The sequence below is a fragment of the Sus scrofa genome, chromosome 1 (assembly GCF_054392235.1).
Source record: "Sus scrofa isolate SSC_HxYL_T2T_F1_AM1 chromosome 1, Sscrofa_HxYL_maternal_Yorkshire_Landrace_v2.0, whole genome shotgun sequence".
NCBI classification, from domain to species: Eukaryota; Metazoa; Chordata; class Mammalia; order Artiodactyla; family Suidae; genus Sus; species Sus scrofa.
In genome coordinates this window covers 289092116-289098668 of record NC_139383.1, presented here as the reverse complement: position 1 = coordinate 289098668, position 6553 = coordinate 289092116, and positions in this window count along the sequence as shown.

Genomic DNA, 6553 nt, shown 5'->3' with positions numbered 1-6553 from the left:
GGTGCGAGCGCTTTTCAGAGCGCGAGGGGGGCCGCCCGTGTGCGCGCGGGTGCGCGGAGAGGTCGCCGAGACGGTGCCTGGGCTGCCTCGAACCTGCAGGGAGCCGAGGGTGAGGTGAGAGGGTCTGTGTCACCCGTGCAGCCTGCGTGTCTTTTGAGATGACGGAATGAGTCGTGCCAATTTGCGTGTGTGCGCGCACGCTCGGGCACGAGTCCTCACCCAGAGGGAGTGACATTTTGGGGCCGGACGGCCCTGACTGCGCGTGCGGAGAGGCCCTCAGCCGTGCGGCGGGGACAGACGCAGTGGGGCTCTCTTCTCCAGAAGGCTCATGAATGGGCGGCAGACCCCCATCTGCCTGGCCACGTGATCTGGACACCCCCAGAGGGCTGAGAAGAACAGAAAGGGTGACAGAGGCTGCCCCAGGTTGAACCGGACCTTCCAGGAGAGGCTGGGGGTCTGAACCCAAACCAGTCGTGGAGAGACCAGATCCAGAGGGAGTGGTGTCTGCAGCGGAGGGGACCAAGGCTAGACCTCAGCGAGGGCAGGCATGCCTTGCCCGCTCCACTCTCCCTCCCCAGCGCCCCTGCTCCTGATTCACTCCCAGCGCCCCTCCTGCCCCTTGTCCTTCTGGTCCTCATCCCCCCAATTCATTGTCCTCGCCACTCCCCACGCGCGAGTGAGCTTTCCTCTCCCTAACTCAGAGCATAGCTCAAGCTCCGCCCCCTGCCAGTGACATCACCGTTTCCAATAGCAACTGAGGATCCTGCAGACCCAACATCAAAAGCCCCCAATGGGGACAAAGCAGGGTTGTCCCCACACCTGAGGGACGTCCTGAGCAGCCGAGAGGGAAGAGCCTTGTCCCTCTCCACGCAGTCCCACTCCTGTCCCCTGCAGTTCTCACCACTAGGCTGCCCTCCCCACCCCCACCCAACACAGACGCTGCGGGACCCTGGGCTTTGAGGAAGTGGCTGCCGTGCTTGGCACATGCCCTTTCTGGTCCCCGTCTCTCTCAAGGTGAGGAAAGCCTTGCTGGGGGGCTCATCCGCCTGCGTCTGGCTGCAGGCCCCCACCTCTCTCTGTTCTGGGATTGAGGTCCGTAGTGGAAGGAGAACCAGCCCTGGCGACATTTCCTCCTCCTGTGGGGTCTCAGGGAGGCAGGCAGGGTGTGCTCAGAGGCCCAGAGCTGGCCCCATCACCGCAGGGTCTGTGGCCTCTGGTCGCTCAGCGCGTGGCTGCTGCATGGAGTGGCCAGCTCTGGGGTGGCCCGCAGCTCCAGCCCAGTTCAAGGAGGAAGGACATCAGCAAGAGCTGCCGCCAGGGTGTCTGGCCCCTCATGTCCGCCCCACTTCCCCACTGGGGTGCGGAGAGGCCCCTGCTGGCCCTGGGGAGACAATTTCTAAATGCTCAGAAGCCTGTGAACTGGCTGTTACCCAGCTGGGAGCTTGAACTTGGCCGTGGTCGGAGTGCTTGTGTGACAGAATTGGCCAGTCCCCGCAAATCAGGGCTCTGCTTTTCCCTTGAGAAGCCAGTTTACCAACACACCACTGCCTTCCGCAGGCTGTCGGTGCTCAGGCTTCTGTCTGGAGCCCCTTGCACGTCCCAGGCCTCAGCCCCCCCCCGCCCAGCCTCTCCTGTGTCCTGTTCTCCCGTTTGCCTGTGGCTTCTTCCACAGGCCAGCACCCAGCCAGGGGGCGCGGCTGCAGACGGCTTTGACCTTGCTTTGCCTTCGCTCTGAAAGGCACTGCTAGGACTTGGAGCCCGCCTCAAATCTGCATCAAATCTGGGGGAGGGGGGGAGGGCAAGGAGACCTGCTGCCTCGGGCCTCCAGCTGGGAGGGAGGCCCGGTCTGCCCCACAGGGAGGAGCCCTCCGGGTACCTGCCTACATTCCTCGCAATCCTTTCCTTCCTCTGGGGACTGCAGCCCCGCAGGCAGGGAGCGCCTACTCCCCCTTTCCCACTCCAACCAAGGGGCTCCAGCAAGGGCTGTCCACCATGACCCTGCCCCTCCTTGGCCTCGGTCACTTGACCGAAAGATTGTCACACAACCCAAGCCGACCACTCAGGGGTCTTCCCTACAATTTTGGCCAGATCAGAAACTAGGGCAAGAACCCGCTCTGTTTTCTCTGGAGGTGAAGGTCTGAGAATTGAGCCACCCACGGACGCATTTCCATCATGAAGAAGCAAGATGGAGAGGAGGAAGCTGACAGGCTGGTAGGTGCCACGTCCAGACACCTTGCCTGTGGCCAGCCATGCGGGCAGAGGATGAGCCTCCGTCTGGTGTCCTGCCGCTGCAAGGGCCAGGCCTCCAGGTCAGGCCTGGGGAAGCGGGGCTGGCTGTCAGCAGGCCTGGCCCCTGGGACTCTGTCCTCGATCTAGGGGAGCCAAGGACCCCTCGCGGAGGACAGTGGCAGATACCCACCGTGCCACCTTGTGTGGCCTCCTGGTGATTTCTACTCACACACCTTTGTCCACGCGGTTCTCCTGCCCGCCTCCACCACGAGACCCAATCAGCCCCCTTCCTCTTTCCAAAGCCCACTTTCCCAGCTCCACAACGTCCCCACAGACCCCACCGTAGGCGTGGCTGGACTTTCACACTTAACTCACAGACATGTGCCCGCAGGGGTGGCAGGCATTGCTCTGAATGATTGGGGTACAGCAGCGGACAATTAGATCCCTGACTTGGCACGTGGCAAACCAATAAACACCTTAGACCATTTCAGATGGCAAGATGTCCTCTGAGGAAGAAAGAAAGCGGATAAGATGACGGGCCGGCGGAGCTGTGTGGGTGGTTCTTACACTCCTGCAATTTCTTTGACGCACGCCCTTCGAAAGGGGGGCGCAGGTCCCCCCTCCTTGTGTGTGGGACGGATTAAATGACTCTGCCACTGCCTGGAACATGGCAGGAGTGAGGATGCGTGACGTCCGAGATAAGGTCTGGAAAGATCAGCTTCTGTCTGGCACTGTCCTTCCTGGGTCACCTGCTCGGGGGAGGCCAGTGTGGAGAGGACTCCTTGCCATGGCCTCCTGCCCGTGGCTGGCACCTAGTTGCCAGCAGTGGAGTGAACCAGAGGCCCTCCAGCCTTCAAGTGATTTTGCAACCCTGGCTGATGTCTTGACAGATTCTTTTTCTAACGGCCTCAGCAGCAGCATATGGAAAGTCCCAGGCTAGGGGTCAGATGGGAGCTGCACTTGAGGCCTATGCCACGGTGACATCGATACTCAATCCAAGCCACATCTCTGACCTACACCGCAGCTTGTGGCAACTCTGAGTGAGGCCGGGGATGGTACTGCATCCTCAGAGACAACGTTGAGTCCTCAGCCCAGTGAGCCGAGATGGGAACGTGACTCCATCCCACTGTTCATTTGCAACTCCGCCCATCTCCTCTTGTGCTTATGGGCCACCTGTGTGTCCTCTTTGGAGAAACGTTGATTTAGGTCTTCTGGGTTGGGCTGGTTTTTAAATTTTCTTTTATTATTATTTCTTTAAAATTAATTAATTTTTTTTTTATTTTTAGGGCTGCACCTACATCATGGGGAGGTTCCCAGGCTAGGGGTCTAATCCGAGCTGCACCTGCTCGCCTATACCACAGCCACAGCAATGCCAGATCCGAGCCGTGTCTGTGACCTACACCACAGCTCACGGCAGCACTGGATCCTTAACCCACTGAGCAAGGCCAGGGATCAAACCCGCAACCTTGTGGATGCTAGTTGGATTTGTTTCCACTGCACCACAATGGGAACTCCCACGTTTGTTTTCATGCCGATACCGTACTGTTTTGTTTACTGTAGCTTTGTAGTATTATCTGAAGTCTGGGAGGGTTATGCCTCTAGCTTTGTTCTTTTTCCTCAGAATTGCTTTGGCAATTCCAGATCTTTTATGGTTCAATATAAGTTTTAGGATTATTTGTGCTAGCTCTGTGAAAAACGTCACAGGTAATTTGATATGGATCACATTAAATCTACAGATTGTTTTGGGCAACATGGCTATTTTGACAATATTTATTCTTCCAATCTGAGAGCATGGGATATCTTCCTATTTCTTTGAATTGTCTTCAATTTAATCAACTGTTTTTGTTTTTGGCTACACCTGTGGTGTATGGAATTTCCCAGGCCAGGGATCAAACCCATGCCAGAGCAGTGACCAGAACCACTGCAGTGACAATGCCAGATCCTTAACTGACTGTGCCACAAGGGACCTCTCTTGCTGTGGTTTTAAAAGGGATGGTTTTCTTACTTTCCTTTTCTCATATGTCATTGTTAAAGAAATGCAGCAGATTTCTATATGTTAATCATATATCCTGCTACCTCGCTAAATTTTTAAAAATCAATTCTAGTAGTTTTTCTATGGAGTCTTTAGGGTTTTCCATATATAAAATCATGTCATCTGATTACAATGATAATTTTACTACGTTCCTTCAATTTGGGTATCTTTACATTCTTTTTCTTGTCTGATTTCTGAGGCCAGATCTTCCAATACTATGTCGAATAGAAATATGGTGAGAGTAGATTTCAGCAGGAAGGCTTTCAGTTTTTGCTGCTGAGCGTCATGTTGGCCGTGGGTTTGCCATAAACGGCTTTTATTATGCTGCAATATGTTCCCTCTATACTCACTTTGTTAAGAGTTTGAATTTTATCAAATGCTTTCGCTGCATCTATTGAGACATTCATGTGGTTTTGTCTTTTCTTTTGTTAATATGGTGAATCGCAGTGATTGACTTTCAGGTGCTGAGCCATCCTTGAGACCCTAGGATGAATCCAACTTGATCATATGGCAAAAGATTGTATTTTTTTTGTGTCTTTTTGTCTCTTTTTTAGGGACACAGCCATGGCATATGGAGGTTCCCAGGCTAGGGGTCGAATCAGAGCTATAGCTGCCAGCCACAGCCACAGCCACAGCAACGCCAGATCTGAGCCACATCTGTGACCTACACCACAGCTCATGGTAATGGCAGATCCTTAACCCACTGAGCGAGGCCAGGGACTGAACCCACAACCTCACGGTTCCTAGTCAGATTCATTTCCGCTGTGCCACGACGGGAACTCCTGTATGATTTATTCATGTGTTGTTGGATTCAGTTTGCCAATATTATGTTGAGAATTTTTGCATCTGTATTCGCCAAAGCTATTGGCCTAAAATTTTCTCTCTTGGTAGTCTGTCTGATTTTGTTAGCAGGGTGGTGGTGACTTCATAGGATGGGAGTGGTCCCTCCTGTTCAGTCTTTCAGAAGATTTTGAGAAGGACCCCATGCCGTGGGCCCGCAACATTTTGTGTCGTCTGTGATTGCAGGACACTGCAAGCAGCCAGGAGATGCTGAGGGGCTCCACACAGCTGTGGCTCCCCGCGCCCCCGCCCGTCCCACCCCCACGAGGACCTCCCTTCTGCTACCTCAATGGCCGCACACCTGCACCATCCCCAACCCAGACAACCTCAAATGAAGCAGCTGAGTTTGGAAAGATGGCCAGACTCGTGACCTTGCATGTGATGCGGGGATTTCGAATAAACACAGGGTGCTGTGATCTCCTGGCCTGGGGAGGGCAGGTCTTGCGCAGCACAGGTCGCGGGAGTAGCACCAGGTGTTCCCAGGTCTGCGTCCTCTGAAGGCGGGAGTCTGTGGAGGCCCTCTGGGAACAAGAGCCCTCGCACTGAGCCCATGCCACCCTGGGCGGCCCAGGAACCTCCCGTGCTGCCACCAGCTCTCTCCCAGGGTCTCGGGGGAGCCTGAGACAACCTAGGGGGTCAGGCACCTGGAGGCAGCCCAGACCTGCCCCTTGGACCAGCTCTCCAGGGGTGGCCTCCTGGGCCCTCAGCCCGGAGACCCTGGGGCTCCCGCTGCTGCACGTGCACCCTCCAGATGCCACCGTTTCCCTGGCAATGGGCTGTGCAGGGAGGGGAGCGTGAGGGCACCGCCGGAAGGGCCGGCAAGGCTGGGTGCAGGCAAAGCCCTGCGGGGGCCTCAGGGGTGACTCCTAGAAGGGAAGGGCAGGCGAAGAGGAAGATCTTTCTGGAGCAGGTTCCGACAAGCCTGAACTGAGCAGGAGGCACACGCCCTCCCGGTGCCCAGAAAGGTCACAGCTGGGATGGCAGGAAGCGGTGGGCTCACCCACCAGGGCACTGGGCAGCCTGGCCTGGAAAGCACGAGGGAGGGCTGAGTTTGAAGTCTGGCAGCAAAAAGCATTGGGCAGGGCCCTACGCTCAGCGATCTTGGGCAGCACGGGGCGGTTCTGCCATGTGTTTTTAGGGAAAACCTGCTCACAACCAAGGGCACAACCTTTAATGTGCCCTGCAGACGACTGAATTTTTTTTTTTTTTTTTGGTCTTTTTGCTATTTTGGGGGCTGCTCCTGCGGCATATGGAGGTTCCCAGGCTAGGGGTCAAATCAGAGCTGCAGCTGCCGGCCTACACCAGAGCCACAGCAACGCAGGATCCGAGCCGCGTCTGCAACCCTCACCACAGCTCACGGCAACGCCGGATCCTTAACCCATGGAGCAAGGCCAGGGATCGAACCCGCAACCTCATGGTTCCTAGTTGGATTCGCTAACCACTGAGCCTCGA